The sequence below is a fragment of the Lissotriton vulgaris genome, chromosome 2_1 (genome assembly GCF_964263255.1).
Source record: "Lissotriton vulgaris chromosome 2_1, aLisVul1.2, whole genome shotgun sequence".
Classification (NCBI taxonomy): domain Eukaryota; kingdom Metazoa; phylum Chordata; class Amphibia; order Caudata; family Salamandridae; genus Lissotriton; species Lissotriton vulgaris.
The window spans coordinates 122,441,289-122,465,012 of NC_141687.1; positions in this window are offsets into that span (position 1 = coordinate 122,441,289).

The following is a 23,724-nucleotide window of genomic DNA, read 5'->3' on the forward strand; positions in this document are numbered from 1 at the left end:
ACGTGCAACATTCTGTCCATCATCTTGTGTGTTTTTCTGTTCACCCCATGCACGTGTAAGTACACACGGCCGGTACAGACGTGTGTCCAGTGCTCACTACACCACTGGAGTCAAGCTATTCTGGCTGAAGATGGCTGATAGCCAGAAACCGGTCCTAAGATGCTTGATTCAGGTCCAGGGAAGACATGGCTTGGCAGTTCGGTCTGGACTGTTCCCATGAGGCACAGGGTCAAGACTGATTTGCATGTCTGAACTGGGGAGGCTTGGTGAGCAAAATAATGATGGATTAAACCCAGATCTGTGACTGGGGGTGAATGTTTTGCCACTGTGCAACATTCCGTCCATCATCTTGTGTGTTTTGCGGTTCACCCTATGTGGGAAGGGTATGCCCAGACGTGGGTCCCATGCTCACTACGCCACTGGAGTCAAGCTATCCTGGCTGAAGACGACTGATAGCCAGAAACCGGTACTAGGATCTCTGCCCTAGGAAAGGAACTCATGTCTGCTACCTATTCCCAAACCCCTCCGGCTCTTCCTCCACACTCTGCGCTGCCCTCCCAGACCTCCCTCAAAAACCAAGCATTATGGTCCAACTTCAAAGTCTATGATGAACAATCGGTCGCAAAAATCTTTTCCTCATTAAGCCCCAACAACCACTTCAACGACCCTCTCCCGTCAAACTGCCTTGCCGCTGCCTCTCAGGCTATCATTCCCTCTTGGACGACAATAATCAACTCCTCCCTCCTACAGGGATTGATTCCTGACTTCCTCAAAGACGGCCAAGTTGTCCCCATCCTAAAAAAACCTACACTTCATCCGGTTTCTCCCGACAACTACAGACCTATCTCAAACATCCCTCTCCTAGCCAAAGTGCGGGAAAAATATGTACAACAACAGCTGAGCCAACCCATTACAAACTTCCACCTTCTAGACGCCTTGCAATCCGGCTTCGGACCGGGTCACAGCACGGAAACCACTCTCCTCCACATTGTGGATGATGCCCTTCAAGCCCTTGACCAAGGCAAAACCTGCCTCCTGATCCCCCTTTTCCCATAACCTCGGCTTTTGACACGGTCAACCATGAAAATCTCCTGAATCACCTCAAACTTAGGATGGGCCTGGATGGCACTGTTCTGGCGTGGTTTAGGTCCTTCCTCCAGAACCGCTTTCAGAGAGTCCTGACCAACGGCAATCTATCCGCTTCCTCTCCGATCACAGTGGGAGTCCCTCAAGGCGGAACCCTGTCCTCTACCCTCTTCAATCTCTACCTTGAACAGCTTGCAGAGGGGCTGCGTACTGCCAACATCTCCTACCACATGTTTGCAGACGACACACAGCTCTACATCAAAATCTCTGCCATTGTGCAACATTCCGTCCATCATCTTGTGTGTTTTGCTATAAATCTTTTTCTCCTTTATTTTTATTACCATCGTCGCTGGCATCACCGCTTTCATCAACAGGGTCCTTCTATTTCTTGCTAGCCTCTTCACTCTGCCTCACTTCCTATGTGCCAGTTCCATGTTCCACACAATATTTTCTATATCCCAACATCACTTTCTCCCCCCTCTGACATACCACCACAGCATAATGCAAATGACCTGGAAAAGGTGCTCAAGTTATAAAATGGCTTAACGCCTCGCATAGTTTTAACTGGCTGCAAGATTGGGACCCGTATTTAAGCCTGCTGCCTAGTACAGGCTCCCTTTTCTATGGTGCTACAAATTGACTCCGTCCATGTTCTGTCAGTGCCTTACCCTCAAACCCACCAAGCCTTCTTGACTGGTACCTTTCTATCCCAACGCACACCTCCGGCTTCTTACTACCCCTGCCATTTCCACCTCTCTTACTCTCTAGTCACATCCCGCTTGTGATATCTCACCATATTTCAAGTCACATCCTCAAAATCTAGCAACGTCTCGTCTGCGTCTGTATACCACTCTCTATCGACCCTACCTGCACTCGTACTAGGCATCTCTCCATCATTAATGCCACCATCAACAAAGGTGTTCAAATTCCCTACTTTGATCTTCTGAATGTAGGCCACACTTAATGTTCCCTTGCCTGCATCAACGGCCCCACGCTTCCTCCAAGCCGGCCAGAGTGAACCATGCTCTGTCTTCCATCCAGGGTATATGAGCCCCACAAGATTCATGACATTTCACTAGTTACAGAGTGCGCCTTTGTTACCCGTTGTCCATCCTGTTTACTTTCTCCACTCTGACCAAAGCTCCCCTTGCACTGCATCGCTATCCCTACTCTCTACCCAAACTCCCCTACCTATCCCACTTTTTCTCCCTTTTCCTACTACCCTGTCCCACCTTGCAGTCTGATGCAGAGTCCCCTCTGCCCTCCTAATGCAGCTTTGCTTTCCGCATACTTGGCACTCCATCATGTTCTCTCACCCTTTGCAGAGAGCCTCTTATTCCTTCCCCCACTGACCAGTGTCCTGCACATTGCTCTGACTTTGCTGCTGCCATATTCCAACTCTGGGAGCTGATGCTCCCTCCAGTGCTTCTCTCTGCCTCACCTCCTGCCCCAGCACAGTCCTCAGTATTAAGCAGGTCCTCTACAACAGAAGCTTAAGAACATACGAGGAGTCATTGTACCCTCTCTGTTGATGTTAATATAATATGCCAGCACCAACAGGAAACACAACAAAACAATACTGTAAACAACATGTATGGTACGCAACCACTGAATGAAACCATTTACACTGTTTAACGTGGGAGTAGGAATATGTTATGTGTGCCTATCACTATGTGCCAATGCCAACACTCTTTTGTGAAGACATTTGAAGGCTAAGACAATGGGGGCTCCACACCAGCTGGTGCCCCAAAGTGGATTATCACTGGTGCATGATATTCCCCAAGGGAGGATCTGCGACCCTGTAGTGTGCAGGATGTCAGACCCAGAAGGAGAAGGTTGTCTATACGGAACAGGGATCTATGCACTGCCAAAGTATGGGTGTATTCCTGTCTATCGGGGTTCCAATATACGATGCATCACAGAGCCCCAGCACTGTCGCCTAGCCTGCCAGTTTCCCCCTGTCTTGTAGCCTACATCAGTCCTGGTCATCAAGAAATTTGTTGAAGTCCTCCCTTCACTACATCTTGCCTGGTGGTAGGTCTCGGAGGCTCTGCAGTGTGGAGCTTTGTGTGGCTAGCGGGATGTAAACACTGATCAACTGACGCAATACCTCCCAGTTATAGCCTACTGAGAATTGACAGACAAAAACAACGTGGAGGAGGGCTAGCACTAATCTATAAATCAGAGCTAGTATGCACGCTAATGAAATTCACCATAACTAATAGGGAATGTGGCATATTCACAATAAAAATGGAACCGACAAATGCGATCACTGGTCTACTGATATATCGGCCGCCGGGAGCCGCAGCGATTTTCTGCAGCCAACTCATTGAGTTGGCAACCCAGCTAGCAATTAGATATAAAAAACTAATTATTTTAGGCGACCTGAATCTTCATTTTGAAGATATTAATTCCAGCGAGGCACACCTTGTAGCTGCTGCACTTAACTCTGTAGATATAAAACTTCTCTCTACAACCCCCACACACCAGCAGGGTCATCTTCTAGACCCCATTTTTGCGAATTGGGAAGGCATTAAGATCTTACCCCCGATCCCATTGATCTGGTCTGACCACAGCATTGTGCCATTTGAGATATTAAGAGAACCTATAGGAATTATACCCAGAAAACATCCCCCTCAGAAACGTTGCAATTGGAAAAGATTCACTCCTGAACTCTTTAATAGCATTTTAGCAGAGCAGCCTCCAACAATAGGTAACATTTTACAGGAGGTTTGGGACAATTATGAATTATGGATGTCGAAAGCATTAGATAAGATTGCTCCTTGGACAGCCAAACCTCCAGCAAGACAATCCAGAATCGCTCCATGGTTTTCGGAGAAACTTAGAACAGCAAAGGCTCATTGTAAATCTACGGAGCGTAGATGGAGAAAAAGCTATGCACCTGAACTCAAAGCGAGTTACAGAATTGAACTAAAAAAGTATCAGAAACTGGTCAGAACGGAGAAAGGTATCCATTATAAAAATAGAATTGAGCAAGCAGACAATCCCACGAGAGAGCTGTTTAGTATCTACAAAGAACTCACAATTCCATCACGACTAGATGCTCAAGACACATACTCTGCTGAGATATGTGATCAAATTACTGACTTCTTTGTAGAAAAGGTGGATAGAATCCATGCCACCTTTGTAAGCAACACAACTCCCGTAAATACCAACGCGGAAGCCAGATCCATCCCAACATACAAATCCCCGCTTACCAGTTTTAAAACCCCTGACAAACAGGATTTGTTGGAAATCATTAATGGCATACAGTCCGGCTCCCCCACCGACGCCTGTCCACCGGATCGGTGTAAGGGAGTTATGGAAAGCACATTAATTGATCATATTAGTCATATGATCACTTTATCTTTCCAGGATTGCTATGTTCCAGAAGTATGGAAAACTGCCCAAGTTATGCCATTAAAGAAAAAGCCCAACATTCATATTTCTCAGTTCCAAAATCTCCGCCCAATCTCACTTCTTCCTTTCTGTGCTAAAATCATAGAAAAAGTTGCTATTAAACAACTTATGGAGTTTTTAGAGAAAGAAGCTCTCCTTTATCCTTCCCAGTCAGGATTCAGATCAGGCTACTCGACTGAGTCGGCAGTTCTATATTCGACTGAATGTATTCGGCAGATGGTGGACGAGGGCGAGACAGCGGCGTTGGTCCTATTGGACCTTAGTGCAGCATTTGACACCGTGCTGCACTCAACGCTGCTGTCTCGTCTCTCGGACATGGGAGTAAAGGGCCCAGCACTTGCTTGGCTACGCTCCTTTCTGACCGACAGAAGTTTTCAGCTACACTGCCCACCCTTCAGATCATCTCCTCGGAAGGTGAGCCATGGGGTTCCACAGGGATCTAGTCTAAGCCCTACGTTATTTAACATCTATATGGAACCCCTGGCACACATTGTAGAGGACTTTGGGGTGGGCATTGTCAGCTACGCCTACGACACCCAGTTGGTGTTTAAGCTAACCCCTGACCGAAGAGAATATGCCACCAATTTCTCGGACTGTATGTCGGCAGTAGCGGCCTGGATGAACAACAACTGTCTCCGTCTGAATGGTGATAAGACCGAATTACTGGTGGTCGGGAGAGCTGTTTCTGCGTGGTCTCATGCATGGTGGCCTAGCGAACTGGGTAATCTGCCTACCCCCGCAGAGGCGGTCAGAAACCTAGGCGGTATGCTGGACTCCGACCTCTCTGGTAAGACACAAGTCAACAAGATAACGGGAAAGTGCTTTGGCATATTAAAAGTTCTTCGAAAGGTGTTGGATCTTCTTCCCACCAAAGCCAGGAAAACCATAATACATGCACTGGTGACACCCCATTTGGACTATGGGAATGCCCTCCTGATTGGGCTTAGCCAGAAGGGCCTACATCAATTACAATGCGTGCAGAACGCTGCCGCACGACTGGTGCTCGGACTCCCAAGAAGAACCTCTGCTAAAGCTGCCTTATCCAAACTCCACTGGCTCCCAGTCAAGGAGAGGATTAAGTTTAAAACCCTTTGCTATGCCCACCGCATCGCTCAGGACAAAGGTCCTGAATACTTAAAAAATCTCCTTACTATACATAGCCCGACTCGGAATCTAAGATCATCGGGCATGATGCTATTCAAACTTCCCCGAATCACCAGAGCCAAAATGGGAGGAAAATCCTTTAGATACCTAGCCTCCAAACATTGGAATGCGCTCCCGCTCCACCTGCGGATGGAGCCATCCGAACTGAGATTTAGGACAAAATTAAAAACTTATTTGTTCCCTAGCTTGAAATTCCACTCTGAGCTCCTTTCCACTGCTCCTCTGGACTTCTGTATTGTTTAGCAGTCAGCGCGGGGACACACAGTTTTGTGCAGCCAGGCGCTTTATAAATGTTTTATTATTATTATTATTTTCAAGTTATAGCAGGCACCTTCCATGGACCTTTCTAGGAGTATGCATCTACCTTGTGGGTCCCTTGTGACCTTGGTCATCACTAGTAGGAGCATTCTGTGCAGTAGGATGGCCAACAGCTGTGACCCTCTGGCGTAACCTGTATGGAACACTCTGTCATACATGTGGTGGGCCAGGAAGTGGCAGTTATGCCCCTGCAGGTGCATTTCCTGGAGCACCAGGCTGCCAAGACTATGACGAGCGGGGGAAATGGAGAACCGCCCCACTTTTAATCTGAGGTAGGAGCCAGTTCACATTCTAGGTCATAACTGTCAACGGCCCCATACTTATGTGTGTGAAAGAGTCAATCGCTTACCTCTGTGGTGCGGCTCCAACGCCCGGGTACGACGGCTTCATCGGGAGCTGGCTAGTGTGGCTGTGGACTGCGAGAATCTATCTTTCAAAATAGATTTCTCCCCCACTATCACCTTTTCTGGGCTACTAATATATCGCCCACCCGGGGCCCAAGGACAATTCCTCAACACCCTGCCGGTAACTATTGACAATTTAGTCTGCTCGCCGTCCAACTACACAGTATTTAGGGATCTTAATATTCACTTAGACAACTCCTCCGATCATATCGCAAAAGAGATGATTGTGAACCTCTCTGCTCTTCAGTTAAAACAGAAAGTACTTGAACCTACCCACATTAAAGGCCACATAGCCGATCTCATCTTCAGTAACTACAATGAACTCACAGTAGGAGCACTGTCTCCGCTCCCCTGGTCTGTTCAGTTCCTGATTCCCCGGTCCTAGGAAATTTCTGGTCCTACCTTCCACTCCAAATTAGCCCCTCGCTTGGAACGCAACAGCTCTCAGCTTCCTACAGAACAATGCATTTCAGTTCTGGAAGCCACTAGGCCAGCTAGGGACCTAAACCCCATCTCGGCTAATAAGAAATTTAACCACTGGATTCAGGGTTTCTTAGATAAAGTACTCCCCAAGAGACCTACCCACAAAAAATGTAGGTCGAAGATCTCCTCATGGTACTCCTCGAAGTTACGGGAACTCAAACAACTCTGCAAAAGGTTAGAGAGGAAGTGGAGACAGAACTATGCAGAATCCAGCATATCAGAATATAGGGTGGCAATAGGAACTTATAAAGGTGAAATCCAAGCCACCCAAGCATCCTTCTACGAGGAAAAAAATGAACTCCCCTAAGGAAATTTCCCGGATTGCCAAAACCCTTACAAAACTGCCCCAGAAACAACCAATCATGGACGATGCCCATACCCGCTGTAACAACAATGCAGAGTTTTTTCACCAGAAAATACAAAATATATTCTCGACTTTCTCGTCCACTCAGAACCAACAAACCCTTGTTCCCACTACTGTACCAGTATATGGGTCTCAAGCTGTACTGGAGCTCCCTCCTCCCCCCTTTGGATTTCATAACTCTAGATTATATCATGGCCCGGGTAAAATCGGCTCCCACTCAGACCCTGCGCCACCTCGTGCTTTGACCCTGTCACAGGGAACGTCCTCCCAGTAGTCCATTTTCTCTGGATTGGGTCCCCCTGCATGGAAATGCACAATGGTAAAGGCTCTCTTAAAGAAACTCAACCTTGACCAGGACAACTTGGGGAACTACCGTCCTATCTCCCTCCTTCCTAGGTTGAGCAAGATTTTGGAAACGCATGTCAGCTCGGTCCTGGTAGAGTTTCTAGAATCCAACAAATTACTTCATCCTTCACAGATCGGCTTCCGTCCCCAATATGGGATTGAAACCGCCCTTCTCGCAGTAATTGAGGATTTTGGACCAAGGGTGCACTGCAGCGATCATTCTTATTGACCTCAGTGCTGTATTTGATGCTGTCAACCACAACATACTTATCCTTAGACTCAGGAGTCTGGGAGTGAGAGGCAGTGCCATCACCTGAATACAGTCTTTCCTAGGAGAACAAACCTACCATGTCTTTGAAGGAGATGTTGAATACAAACATATGCCCCTCAGATGTGGTGTGCCTCAGGGCCCCTCCCTGAGCCCCACGCTGTTTAATGTCTATATGAGTCCTTTTGCAGAGATTAGCCATCCATTTGGCATAAAAATCATTACCTACGCTGATGACACTCAGCTCGTGGTGGCATTCAACCACCCCGAGAAGTCACCAAGCGACCTAGGAAGTTGACTAGAGGAGGTTGCCAAATGGATGGAACTCTCCTGCCTAAAACTCAATGGGGACAGTACCAAGTGTATGCTCCTCGGTAACTCTCCTTCTTTTGATCCCGAGTTACTCTGCCTATATGCCTTGGCCCTGCTCCAGCCCCTAAAGAACAGATTAAAAGCCTCGGCATCTGGCTGGACCGCTCCCTTAGCTTCAACTACCAGACAGCAAAACTATGGCCTGCTGAGAATGCTACGCAAAATACTCCCTCTTCTCCCATTTCAGGAAAAACAAATCATGGTCTAGGCTCTTATTCTATCCTGCTTGGACTACGGGAATGCCCTTTATTTAGGAACCCCTCAATCCACTACACACAAGCTCCAGATCATTCAAAACTGCGCATCCCGCTTGCTTCTCCAGACCCCGCACCGGCAATCCGCAAAATCGGCACTGAGGAGCCTTCACTGGCTGCCTGTTAGGGAGAGAATCCAATTCAAAGCCATGTGTATCACTCATAAAATCTTCTGGAGGAATGGCCCAGCAATAACCAGATCCATGATAACTCCTTATCAACCTACCAGAAACCTCCGCTCGGCGTCCTCTTCCCTCGCCCTACTCCCAAGAATAAAGAGAGCTAGATGAGGAGGGCGCTCCTTTTCCTATAACTCCACCAAGTTATGGAATGCTCTCCTCCCACACATATGGGTGGACCCTAATATGCTGCCCTTACGTAAACTCCTAAAAACATTGCTCGTTAACAATTGCTTTTAACTATTGGGCTTCTCTCTGCTTGTCTGCGTTCGTCTGCAGCACTGGGATGTCTCTGGGTAGCTATCACGCTTTATAAATTTAATTTTTTCATTCCATTTCATCGTCCAGTGTGTGCACCTGTGGACCTATTTGTGTATTTAGTAGTGTTGAACAACCATTGTAAAATAACAACCAATGAAAGAAAGGGAAGCAGAAACAAAAAACATAACCGCTCTCCCCAACATCCACCTCCTAATACTTTCCACCTAGAAGAAGGATCTGCTTCCCAAACCCAACATAAACATTGAATGAACAGAAGAGACGCCTTCCCAATATGCCGGGCCTGTCCCCCCTCTCCCTGAGGGACCAAACTGGACATGCTGTGAATAAGGATATAGATGTACTGAGGTGCCAAAAGAGGAACCAGGTAGTGACCCCCAACTTCCATCGGTCAGTCGACCTCTGGCTGTGTTTGATGTTCCTCCCCAAATTCTGTGGATACTCCTGTGTTGAATGGATTGCCTCGTTGTCGGCATGACTGCTACCGACATCTACTCTCTTGTGGCTTGGGTGGATCGTGGTTCCTGGTCTCTCAGGGAGAGGCTGGCTGCCATTGCAGGGTCTTGTTCACAGCCAGGGGTCACTGTTTGGTGAGACAGGCCTACTTCCAGGGAGTAAAAGAACACAGTTGTTTATTGAGTGTACGACTTGCATAAAAGGTACATACAGAAGTGTAGTACATGTATGCATAGTTTGCATTTTTGCCATTCTGATGGATCCACAAGTAACAGCTTAAAGTTTAATGTTATTAATTTGTGAAGTCACGCGGTACGTTGGCACAACAAATCAATCACTATCTTCTAATGAGGGGTCTTCAGGTGGAAACGTACAATTATTCCCTCTGAATTTATTTCAGCCTCCCCACACCCGTTCCCACTTTTTGGGACTGCCTTTGTGTGTATATATACTGAAGGGATGGATGGACAGGTGAAAGGATGGATAGATGGAAGGCAATGTGGAAGGGTGGATGACGGATGGGAGAGTTGATGAATGGATGGATGGACGGTAGAGTAGATGGGTCGATGATGGATGGCAGAGTTGACGAATGGATGCATGACAGAGTTAACAAATGGATGGATGGACGGCAAAGTGGATGGATAGATGGCATAGTGGATTCCTTAATGCATGTATGGCAGAGTGGAAGATTGGATGGATGGATGGCAGAGTGGTTGGATGGATTGCAGAGTGGATGCATGGATTGCAGAGCGGCTCCATGTATCGCAGAGGGGGTGGAAGGATATCTGGGTGTATGGATGGATGGATGCCAAAGTGTATGTGTGAAGGAATGGATGGGTGGCAGAGTGGAAGGATCACCATGTGGGTGTATGGTAGGATGGATGAATTGGCAAAAGCATGGCAGACTAGAGAAATGGATGGATGATGGATGGATGAGTGGATGGGATGGGGAAAGATTGAATGATGGATAAAAGAATGAATGGGTGACAGAATATAAATGTGAAATAGTGGATATCCGCAGGTGGATGGGAGGGGGAAAGAATACAAGGATAGGTGGACTGATGGAAAAGACAGGGAAGCTGTTCTAGGGAGAGTACGGCTCCCTTGCTTTGCTTTGCTTGTTTGGTTGCATCAGCGCTATAGTTCAAAGTGGGGTGTTTTTGATTGCTACTCCCTTGACTCCGGCCCTCATAAAATTCTTCAGGAGGGTCCCATCACTTTGTGGTAAGCCATTGCACCTGCACAAACTGTAGTAAATATGAGTCCATGTATCACATATAAAGCAGTCACCCAGCAAAGCCGACCTACCTCTCGCAGTAAGGGCGGAAACTCAAAACATGAGGAGCCAAACAATTATTAAACATGAGATCAGAAAGTTCCAAAAAGAGGAGTATTCTCATAGCCTATCATCACTCTCTTCCCTCCTGGCTTTCAGCATGTCCCACATGTATGTTGCAAGTTCCCTCCATGTCTCTTCCGGTTCACAAAGAAGCTTCAAATGCACATTTTCTTTCTCGAAATTTCACACCCCGTGCTCAAAGCACCATAACACACACAGCCTTCTCACAGCACTCAAGGCAGTGTGAACAGTGATGTGTGACCCTGGGCTCCTTAGAGCTACACTAATGTGTTCTCCTGTAATTCATGAAAAGCTTAGCATTTTGTACCCCACTGCTTCCTGAAGACAGGCTTGCGCTTTAACATTCACCCCAAAATGGCAATAACTTTTATTTTATTCACAGAATGATTTAGGTGATCCACGCTCCAGTTTATTCCACCTGCTGCTAGAGTGAAATGAATACATCAGGACAGACAGTATTATTGCCAGTTAAAGTTTAGTGCACTCGTTAATAATGTATGTGTAATAGGTTGGGCTGGAACAGAACAACATGTCCCGAGGACGAATAGCAATGAGTTAAACGAATGTTGTTTCTTTTTCTCTCCTTCTGGGGCGAGCTGAGACAGAGCATGACATGGTTCTGCCAGAACCAAAGCAAAAGGCTCCAGCAGCCTCAGGGTAATCAACATGCCAGCCAGCAACCATGCATGCCCGTGTGAGCCCAAGCCAGCAGAGAACACAGGAGACCGGCTCTCAATTTACACAGATCCCTTAAGGTGATCTGCTCTACCCTGGAACAGGTGCGACTCCTAGAGGGAGCAAATGAAAATGATCCTTTGAGGAATAGGGGAGACTGGAAATATGAAGACATGCATCACCAAAGAAGGGATTATGAAAACCACTAGGAAGAAACACAACATGCTGGCTTACATTGAATTAACAAATATGAAGAAAAAAATATGAACGATGTCAAAATGAAGAATGTCCCTACCAGCAACTCTAACCGTAAATGTATCTGTAGTACTTACTTATGCCATATCTGAACCATACATACAGCCCGGCACCTAAACATAATCCTAACCATGTCTCTAACAATAACCCAGATTTACTCATAAAACCCATTGTAGTGTCTTGTGAATTAGCGATGATGGGACCCTTATGGTTCCTGATGGACTCCGCAGAACTATGATGTAATTGTTCGGGTGTGAGGAATAGAGATCATGTTTAGAAGGTTGAGTTTGAAGTTACACCCACAGGAATAAAGATGTGGAATACTAAGCTCCGTGTGTGACACATTCATTTACGAGTACCCTGGCTGGGGAGGGCGCTATAACTGGTGACGAGATGGGGCTACGTAACTCAAAGATCGACAGTGCTCTCTCAGAGGTTGGTTTGGTCCAGCAAACCTCTTGTGTGTGCAGCATGTGCCTTAGTCGAAATGAAGATCAATGTTTGGTGTAGGTGGAGTCAAAGTGCCTCTTCAGCCATTGTGAAGAATGTGACAATAACAAAAACCTCACTGAGAAGTTTACTCATCGTTGGCCAGAAATCTGCTACTGAGGCCGTGAAAGAGGAACCACGTCGCTATGCAACACTGAGATATCAATCGGATGGAACGCTAACACTAAAGGCAGAAACAACCAGCTACAGAGAAGCTCTAGAAGCAGCAACATATCAGGGCGAGAAATCTCTAGCGACGAAAATAGCCAAATACAGAAAAGCACTAAAGGCAGTGAAAACCAGGGCGAGAAATTATTGTGGTACTTACCCAAAAGCTGAGTAAAGAGGGTCATCATACCTGTGCTGCGGGCCCCATGACCTAAGTAGAATACCCGGGTTGTGAATACAGAGCTGTTGATCCTTGTAGCAGACACCACTGGAAGCGCTTGGTGCATTCCACAGAACTCGAAAGTCCTTCAAGAGTTGACAAACTCCACTGGACACACGAAAAGGAGCTCTACCCATGCAGATTGGCAACAACAATCCTGTAGCAGGCACGTTGAAAAGACTTGCAGATGGTATCAAAAGGGCAAGTGCAGGTGAGGAGCATAGACTCTTAAAGTCAGTAAATTTCACAACTGGTTATACAGCTGCCACCTTCCTGAAACCACAACCTCTATTTGACACTGCTAAAGAGCAGAATATTGGTGACAGATGTACTGCCTGGATGGAAACGTTTGATGATTTCATCAATGGACTAGAAGAAGCCAAACATAAAACAAATGTCAAATACCTCAAAAATCTTGATTGTGAAGGAGTAAAAGACTCGTCTCGAGCCTAACTACCTGACCTTCGGAAAGCAATTAAAAACTTACCTGTTCCCCTAACTCTGTCCATGGTTGAAGCTGCACCGCTATTAGTGCTGGGTTGCCCCCGGGTAGCTATGCGCTCTAGCAATGCCTCTTCATTCATTGTTTCATTCATTCATTCATAAAGAAATTAACGCATACTGACAAAGTCAAATACTGTCATATCAATGTCAAGTTTAATCTAATGAATGTCGATTTTATGAAAGATATATTTTCAGTCAGGAGTGACAGAGAGTTCATAAACTCATCAAATACTCAGGGGCGTAACAAACGCCCCCGCAGGCCCCGCACCGCCCCCTCCCTCTGCTCTGACTGAAGAGAAACAAAGTATCAACATACTTTATTTCTCTTCAGTCAGAGGTGCCAGGCCTGGAAAGAGGTTGGGGGTGGGGGCCCCAGAGAGCAGGAGGCAGCTTAGAGCACTGCTAGGAACCTGACAAGGGTGGGGTGGGGGCCCCAGAGAGCAGGAGGCAGCACAGAGCACTGCTGGGACCCTGACAAGGGTGGGGGTGGGGCCCCAGAGAGCAGGAGGCAGCACAGAGCTCTGCTGGGACCCTGACAAGGGTGGGGGTGGGGCCCCAGAGAGCAGGACGCAGCACAGAGCTCTGCTGGGACCCTGACAAGGGTGGGGGTGGGGCCTCAGAGAGCAGGAGGCAGCACAGAGCTCTGCTGGGACCCTGACAAGGGTGGGGGTGGGGCCCCAGAGAGCAGGAGGCAGCACAGAGCTCTGCTAGGAACCTGACAAGGGTGGGGTGGGGGCCCCAGAGAGCAGGAGGCAGCACAGAGCACTGCTGGGACCCTGACAAGGGTGGGGGTGGGGCCCCAGAGAGCAGGAGGCAGCACAGAGCTCTGCTGGGACCCTGACAAGGGTGGGGGTGGGGCCCCAGAGAGCAGGACGCAGCACAGAGCTCTGCTGGGACCCTGACAAGGGTGGGGGTGGGGGTGGAGCCTCAGAGAGCAGGAGGCAGCACAGAGCTCTGCTGGGACCCTGACAAGGGTGGAGTGGGGGCCCCAGAGGGCAGGAGGCAGCACAGAGCACTGCTGGGACCCTGACATGGGTGGGGGTGGGGGCCCAGAGACAGCAGGAGGCAGCACCGAGCACTGCTGGGATCCTGACAAGGGTGGAGTGGGGCCCCCAGAGAGCAGGAGGCCGCAAAGAGCACTGCTCAGGACCCTGACAAGGATGGGAGTGGGGGCCCCCAGAGAGTGCATTCTCCAGGGCAAAGCTCATATGAGAAGGGATGAGGCAGCAAAATGGTGCCCTCAGGTAAGCACTCTTGTTAGAAGGCACCATGTGGGTGAAAGGCAGAGGGGAGAAGGGTGCAAGGTAGAGAGGAGAAGAGTGCAAGGCAGAGAGGAGATGGGTGCAAGGTAGAGAAGGGTGCAAGGCGGAAGGAAGAAGGGTGCAAGGCAGAGAGGAGATGGGTGCAAGGTAGAGAGGAGAAGGGTTCAAGGCAGAGGGGAGAAGGGTGCAAGGCAGAGGGGAGAAGGGTGCAAGGTCGAGGGGAGAAGGGTGCAAGGCAGAGGGGAGACGGGTGCAAGGCAGAGGGGAGAAGGGTGTAAGGCAGAGGAGAGAAGGGTGTAAGGTAGAGAGGAGAAGGGTGCAAGGCAGAGAGGAGATGGGTGCAAGGTAGAGAAGGGTGCAAGGTGAAAGGGAGAAGGGTGCAAGGCAGAGAGGAGATGGGTGCAAGGTAGTGAGGAGAAGGGTTCAAGGCAGAGAGGAGATGGGTGCAAGGTAGAGAAGGGTGCAAGGTGGGAGGGAGAAAGGTGCAAGGCAGAGAGGAGATGGGTGCAAGGTAGAGAGGAGAAGGGTTCAAGGCAGAGGGGAGAAGGGTGTAACGGGGAGGGGAGAAGGGTGCCAGGCAGAGGGGAGAAGGGTGCAAGGCAGAGGGGAGAAGGGTGCAAGGCAGAGGGGAGAAGGGTGCAAGGCAGAGAGGAAAAGGGTGCAAGGTGGAGGGGAGAAGGGTGCAAGGTAGAGGAGAGAAGGGTGCAAGGCAGAGGGGAGAAGTGTGCAAGGCAGAGGGGAGACGGGTGCAAGGCAGAGGAGAGAAGGATGCCAAGCAGAGGGGAGAAGTGTGCAAGGCAGAGGGGAGAAGAGTGCAATTTAGAGAGGAGAAGGGTGCAAGCTAGAGGGGAGAAAGGTTCAAGGCGGAGTGGAGAAGGGTGCAAGGCGGAGTGGAGAAGGGTGCAAGGCAGAGGGGAGAAGGGTGCAAGGGGGAGGGGAGAAGGGTGCAAGGGAAAGGGGAGAAGGGTGCAAGGGAGAGGGGAGAAGGGTGCAAGGCGGAGGGGAGAAGGGTGCAAGGTGGAGGGGCGATGGGTGCAAGGTAGTAAAGGGTGCAAGGGGGAGGGGGAGAAGGGTGCAAGGCGGAGGGAAGAAGGGTGCAAGGCGGAGGGGAGGTGGGTGCAAGGTACTAAAGGGTGCAAGGGGGAGGGGGAGAAGGGTGCAAGGGGCAGGGGAGACGGGTGCAAGGGGAGGGAGAAAATAATGCAAGGGGGAGGGGTAGAAGGGTGCAAGGGGGAGGGTGAGAAGGGTGCAAGGGGTAGGGTGAGAAGAGTGCAAGGGGCATGGTGATGAAGTTAAAAATGTGCCCCCCCCCTCCCCCCCTGGAAACATTTCTGGGGACGCCCATGGCAACACACACTACTTTGGGAGAGAGAGGGGAGAGAGAGTGGAGTCAGAGTGTGAGTGGAGTGAGAGATAGAGTGGAGTGAGAGAGAGAGTGCAAGGCAGAGGGTAGAAGGGTGCAAGGCAGAGGGGAGAAGAGTGCAAGACAGAAGGGAAAAGGGTGCAAGGCAGAGGGGAGAAAGGTGCAAGGCAGAGGGGAGAAGGGTGCAAGGCAGAGGGGAGAAGGGTGCAAGGCAGAAGGGAGGAGGATGCCAAGCAGAGGGGAGAAGTGTGCAAGGCAGAGGGGAGAAGGGTGCAAGGTAGAGAGGAGAAGGGTGCAAGGTACAGGGGAGAAAGGTGCAGACGGAGTGGAGAAGGGTGCAAGGCAGAGTGGAGAAGGGTGCAAGGCAGAGGGGAGAAGGGTGCAAGGGGGGGAGAAGGGTGCAAGGGAGAGGGGAGAAGGGTGCAAGGCGAAGGGGAGAAGGGTGCAAGGCGGAGGGGCGATGGGTGCAAGGTAATAAAGGGTGCATGGGGGAGGGGGAGAAGGGTGCAAGGGGGAGGGTGAGAAGAGTGCAAGGGGGAGGGGGAGAAGGATGCAAGGGGGAGGGTGAGAAGAGTGCAAGGGTGGAGGGTGAGAAGAGTGCAAGGGGGATGGTAATGAAGTTAAAAATGTGCCCCCCTGGAAACATTTCTGCGGACGCCCATGGCAACACACACTACTTTGTGAGAGAGAGGGGAGAGAGAGCGGAGTGAGAGAGAGAGTGGAGTGAGAGAGAGTGGAGAGAGAGAGAGTGGAGAGAGAGACAGTGGGTAGAGAGTAGAGAGAGTGGAGAGAGAGAGAGTGGGTAGAGAGTGGAGAGAGAGAGTGGGTAGAGAGTGGCGAGAGAGAGTGGGTAGAGAGTGGAGAGAGAGAGAGTGGAGAGAGAGAGAGTAGAGAGAGAGAAGGGGGAGTAGAGACAGAGAAGGGAGAGAAAGAGAGAGTGGGGAGAGAGTGGAGGGAGACAGTGTAGAGAGAGTGGAGAGAGAGTAGAGAGAGTGAGAGACAGTGGAGAGAGAGACAGTAGAGAGAAACAGGAGAGAGAGAGACCGTGGAGAGAGAAACAGTGGAGAGAGACAGTGGAGAGAGAGAGACAGTGGAGAGAGACAGTGGAAAGAGAGTGGAGAGAGAGTGGAGAGGGGAGAGGGAGAGAAAGTGGAGAGGTGTTAGACGGACCGGGAGGGTCGGCCGAGGATAAGGGGAGAGGTCTCCGGGGAGAGCCGTCTCCGACGATCGTACAGACAAGTAACTTCCCCCCGGGAGGGTCGGCCGAGGATAAGGGGAGAGGTCTCCGGGGAGAGCCGTCTCCGACGATCGTACAGACAAGTAACTTCCCCCCCACAGACGGACACCACACAAGGGCAAAGTTCAACGATACTTTATAGGCAATTCTTTAAGTACGATGAATGGTACAAGGAGGTCTGGACTCAGGGGTCCCCTCGATTCTGGTCTCTGGTGTGGGAGAAGGGTAGCGGGACAGTCTTGTTACCAAAAGATGGAAATAGCTCTCAATCCTCGAGCTCGGCGTTCTAGATGATCGGGCCGCGGCGGAGCCAGCAGGTCCCGAGATGGACGAAGGAAGCGACGGTCCGCGGCGGAGCCAGCAGGTCCCGATGAAGATGGTAGTTACAAACGGTCCGCGGCCACGCCAGCAGGTCCCGACGACGATGAAGGATTACGAAGGTTACGAAGGTTGCGGCAGCGCCAGCAGGCAGGACGATGATGCGCAAGGCAGAGCTACGGCAGCGCCAGTAGTCCGTCAAGGATGAGTTCTTCTCTGCGTCTCTCGACTCCAGGATACAACTGCCTTCCTGCTCTGGAGCTGCCCCAGTTATAGGGCTGGTGCCCTTTGATGTCCGGACCCTCGCACTTGGAGGTCGGGAGGTCCGGGATGAGGGAGTCCAGACACCCAGCAGGGGGGTGGAGCCAGCGCCCGGGGAGGCGATGGGCGAGCGGCACTTGGCGGGGGAGAACCATCGACGCCTCTTTCTCCCATTGACTTGCCAAGTAGCCCGCTCACCTCCTGGGTGGATGGTGGTGCCGGGATGTCTGAGGCCTGGCTAGGCCCAGGGTTGAGGTCGGCCGGGGGCCAGGCGGCCTCGTGGTGGAGTGTCCAAGATGGCGCCCAGGCTGGGCGCGCGGGCCAGTAGTGGGTCGGGCCCACGAGGTCGATATGCTCAGGGGCCGGGGTCCCGGAGGGGACGGAAGACGGGCAGTGGTGGTGTGTGGCCCTTGTGTGTCCGGGCTCGGGCCTGGTCGGGCCGAGGGGGGAGCGGCCCTTCATGTGGCCTGTCCAACAAGAGGGATATAGAGTGGAGAGTGGAGAGAGAGTGGAGAGAGTGGAGAGAGAGTGGAGAGAGTGGAGAGAGAGTGGAGAGAGAGTGGAGAGAGTGGGAAGAGAGTGGAGAGAGAGTGGAGCGAGAGTGGAGAGAGAAAGTGGAGAGAGTAGAGGGAGAGAGGGGAGAGTGGAGGGAGAGAGGGGAGAGAGAGAGAGAGTGGAGAGAGAGAGAGAGTGGAGAGAGAGACACCAGAGAGAGAGACACTGGAGAGAGAGAGGAGAGAGAGAGTGGCGTGAGGGAGAGTAGAGAGAGTGGAGAGAGAGTGGAGTTGGAGAGAGAGTGGAGATGGAGAGAGATTGGATAGAGAGAGTGGAGAGAAAGAGAGTGGAGAGAGAGAGTGGAGAGAGAGAGAGTGGAGAGGGAGAGAGTACAGAGAGAGAGAGAGTGGTGAGGGAGAGAGAGTGGAGAGGGAGAGAGAGTGAAGAGAGAGAGTGGAAAGAGAGAGAGTAGGGAGAGAGAGTGAAGAGAGAGTGGGGGGAGACAGTGGAGAGAAAGTAGAGAGAATGAGAGAGAGTGGTGAGAGAGAGAGTGTGGAGAGAGAGTAGAAAGAGTGAGAGAGTGGAGAGACAGTGGGGAGAGAGACAGTGGAGAGAGAGACAGCGGAGATAGACAGTGGAGGGAGAGACAGTGGAGGGAGAGACACAGGAGAGAGAGTGGAGAGAGAGACAGTGGAGATAGAGTAGACAGAGTTGAGAGAGAGAATGAAGAGAGAGATAGAATGGAGAGAGAGTAGAGACCGACTCACTCAGAGACTGAATACTGACTGACGGAGAGACTGACTGGCTGAGAAACTGACAGAGAGAGAGAGACTGACTGACTGAGAGAGACTGACTGACAGACTGACAGAAAGAGAGAGATAGAGAGACTGACAGAGAGAGAGACTGACTGACTGACAGAGAGAGAGAGAGAGACTGACTGACAGAGAGATAGACTGACTCACTGAGAGAGAGAGAGACTGTGATGGAATTGGGGTCAAAGTGTGTATGAAGCTAAGCAATGCCTCTTAAGATTCCTATTGTCTACTAATAAAAATGTATTATCAAAATGTGCTCTTTGTAGTTACATCTGCTTTTGAAATACTGCATTGTCGCTTTGTCTAATGTTTTAAAACGGAATCGAGAAGGAGCAGTGGATGCACTTTCGTCAAAACTGAACAATGAGTGGGCCCGATATTGTATATCAAGACAGGAGTCTGCATCAGGAAACCCACCTAAAATTGGGCAAACTTCCCCGGCCTACTGATGGCAAAGGCCCTGTAATGAATGGACCACCCCCTTTGATAGCCTGCGGGCAGACTAAGCTCAACCTTTACCTACACCATTCAGTGTTACTTATAACGGCTGGATTGGTGACAGTGGCGTAACGATCGACCCGCATCTCCTGCAGTATGGCGGGTCGCTGGCCTGAGAGCTCTAGACTGGCACGGAGAATGGGGGGCCCCCTCCATGTAGTTTGCAGGGGGGCCCCCTCAAGTTTCGTTACGCCACTGCAAATACTGTTAGTTCAATGAATTTAATGATGAAGAAGATATATGTTCAGAAGTTATCAACAAATGTCCAACTGATTTATTTAGAAGATGAATGCTGAGCGAAACTGTTAGTTTGGAGCAAGTTCCCATGGCTGCTGGAGCTGAGGTACATGCTGATCAACAAGCTACTGACATCAAGACTGGAGTTCCCCTGAATGAGTTACTCATGAACGTGAACAAAAAGCAGAAACACTCAGCCAAAGGACACAAAGTAATGTCTCTAAAGAAAAGGAAACTGTACTTTAGATGTGGATTTTTGTTTCCTCACGAAGGTAAATGTCCCACCATTGGACAAATATGCAAAGGCTGTGGAAAGGAGAACTATTTTGTAACAGTTTGCAAGGCAAATGAAAAGCTAAATGCATCACAACAAGAAAACAAGATGAACGCCCTAATGTTCCAGAAGCGGTGTTCTACCATGCGCATATGGACAGCGGCAACACCTGTTGAGGCAAATCAATACTAAACGAAGTCAATCATCATCTAAATCTTCGTTTAATAAATCTTCACTTTTATTGTCAAGTAACAGTGAGGAAGACAGATGTATGTTATCGATGTTTTACTTAGAAACATGTGAGCATATAGGACTGGCCACATGCAGAGGAAAATACAAGTTGAAACAAAGTGGACGAGTAAAATCACAAAAGTCACTCAAATATTGTCCGAAAATTACACTAAAAATAAAAGGTTGCTTCATACCTTTTATTAAAAACAGTGGTGCGTCGATAAACATTATGACTGAGGAGAAATTTAATTAAGTGTCTCCATTGCCTCGTCACACACTGTCAAATAGTTAAGTGTATACCTGGGCTACTTCAACACCTTTGCTACCATTTATAGGAACCATGAAACACCCAAGGACAAAACTACATGCATCCATTCACGTACTTCAAAGTACTGCGCCAAGTGCCTGTTTACTCAGTTTCAATACTGCTGCTGACATGGGACTGATATCTGTGTACTAGAACATGAATTCTCATCACGACATAGTAAGTCAGCTGCCAACGTTATTTCATGGATTGGGAAAACTTAAGCCTGTGAAAGTGCAACTTCATATCAATGTGGAAGTTTATCCTGTTGCTCACAGACACCGGCAAATTGCATTTCATCTATCAGAAGCAGTTGAGAAAGAGCTTAAGACATTACTAAATCATGATATCATTGAGCGATCTACAGGTCCCACTGCATTTGTTCGGTCTATAGTGGTAGTGCCCAAAACGGACAGTGAAAGAGCTGTATGCATCTGTGTCAATATGCATCAAGGCCATTGAAAGAGAACACCATCCCGGTCCACACATTGCCGACACGATCACACAGTTGAATAGTGCTAAAGTTTTCTCTTGCCTTGATCTGAAAAAGGGGTATTAACAATTGGAACTCTGAGAAAATTGCAGCTACATTACCACCTTTTCTACCCATATTGGTTTGTTAAAATATAAATTATAATGTTTTGATGTGTCATCAGCTTCCAAACATTTGCAAGATGCCATTCGACATATCATACGACCCGTCATGAATGCTTTCAAATACAGTGATTACATTTTTTATTTCAGAGTCACACAAAAGGAACATGATAAAGGTCTTACTCAAGTGTGTCGTTTGCATGCTGATGCAGCTTTAACTTTGAAGTCAGAGAAATGTTAGTTCCATAAAATAAACCTCATATTCTTTGTCCACATCTTTTCTGATGGGGGTATGACACGGGGTCCAGCTAAAGTAAAGGCTTTGTCAGCCACCAATCCCTCACAAGATGTTACCTTGTTATGTTAATTCACTGGCATGGTCAGTTACTGTTCATGATACACACGTGACTTTGCCACAGTAAGTGCTCCCTTAAAAGACTCAACAAAAAGAAATACTTAATTTTACTTGTCACACAATTGTGAATAAAGTTTCAAGAAAATCTAGCATGCAATTGATAACGCCACTGAAATGGCCTACTTTGATCCAAAACTGTACACAAATGTTGTTGTTGATGCATGCCCAGTTGGGTTGGGCGCGATCCTTGCCCAAAGTTTGTGACAAACTTCTACTTCTAAAGACTACAATATGCCTGCGAGCATTTGGGCGTCCACTGTGTTGGGCAAGGATCGTCCTCTAGGTAATAGGGGGACACCTGTCGCTGCTATCCTTAAATGCTTTTTCCTTGGCTTCTTCTACTTATCCCTGTGGTTTAGATTCATCCATCAGTTTAATCATCCTGTTTTCATCTCTCGCGTTGACAAGCTTATCTTGTTTGTCTTCCATTTTTCTCCAGGCCCCATGGACCCTTGTCACGAACTTACCTTCACGCCCTGAAGAAGGTGATACCCCGGCATAGGGGGTGATAACACCGAAACGCGCATCGGCGTGTTTGAATGAATTTTCTTGTTCCTTACATATGCACCTTATTGTTTGTTTTATGTAAAACAAAGTAATGCTAATCTGATTAATTTCTCAAATTTATTTATACAAAGTTACACTGTAACCTTTGATGCAAATGTTTATACGTATTGGAACGTACACAAGCAACCCAATTTTTCTATGGAAAGGGAAGAAAAAAATTGTTCTATGTTGCATTTGTATCGGGACTGTGTATCATAATCAGGTACAAATTTTGATGAATGTGAAGTGTGTTTTTCACGGTTTGAATGGGTCTATTCGAGTGTGAGATTGTATGAATGTTTTATATAATAGGTAGTCCATGGGAATTTCCATTATTAAGGGCCAGTGTTATTGTTGTATACATTTTATGATGTGAAGACATGATTCATGCACTTATTTGTTATCTTTGAGTAACAGCAAAACAAAACTAAAATGTTGTTTAAATAATTCATTTATATATTTTTTTGCTTGATCACATGGCCTAGCAAGAGTGGTATATTTATTTAACAACTTAATTGCGTTTTTTCAAACAGACAGGTAGAGCAGACTGTTTCTCGATACATTGATTTTCCCCTATTGCTCTACCTCCATTTTTGCAGGGGTCCCCTTATTACCTAGTGGGCGATTCTTGCCCAACACAGTGGACACCCAAATGCTCGAAGGCATATTTTAGTCTTTAGAAGTAGAAGTTTGTCACAAACTAAAAGCACCTATTAGCAACCTGACAAAAAAAAGCTTAGCAGTGGTGTGGGGTTGTGAACATTTCCACGTAGTCCTTTGTGGAAAACTTTTCCATCTTGCAACGGATCATCTTCATTACGCACCATTTTTGGCGACCTCAAAAGCCAAGATGTCTCCTAGAATTGAACGCTTGGGTTTGCAATTACAGTATAGTTCACCACCAGGGAAAGATCAAAACCTTGATGACTACTTATTATGAGTGCCAATAAAATGCCATGGTAATTAACCCTTACAAAGCAGCAGAAACTAACATGAACTTCTTTCTAAATTCCACTACACCTGCAGCAGGTATATCATTAAGAAAAATCATTGCTGCAACAAGCAAAGATAGTGACATGTTGATGCTAAAAGACATAATTGCACATCAATCTTGTAAACAGCACATCCGACCTCTCACATGTGACAACGAACATCAAAAGTTCAAAAATTTGAAAGATGAACTGTCCGTTACTCAAGAAGGTATTGTCTTACAAGGGTCAAGAATTGTCTTACCGGAGAGTCTGCGACAACAAATAATTGAACTGGCCCATGAAGGACATCGTGGAATTGTTGAAACAAAACAAGCTCTTCGAGATCGAGTTTGGTTTCCTTATCTTGATGTGAGAGTTGAAGATTTGTCTTATTTGTGCAATTGCTCATCTCTCAAAACCACTCAACATGCCTTGAATATGTCTGATTTGACAAAACATTTATGGGAAAGAGTACCTGTTGATTTCTTTGGCCCTTTTGACAATGGACATCACCTGATGGTAGTCATCAATGAATACTCCTGTTTTCCATTGGTAGATCTCTCATCGACCACTCAAGAAAGAGTCATCGAGAGGTTAGATGGCGTTTTTCCAACATGGGATGATCCTTAAAATCTAAAGTCTGACAATGGTCTACCATTCAACCATCAAGAATTCAGAATTTCTTAATCATCACAAAGGATACAAGCAAAAGATCTACAACAGATGGTAAACTACATCAAACAGACTTGTGCCCTAAGCGAAAGGTGAAAGTATATGCCGGCAAATGTTGATGTGTCAATACATTACTTTCAATAAAGACGATCGAGTATGGGTGCGACA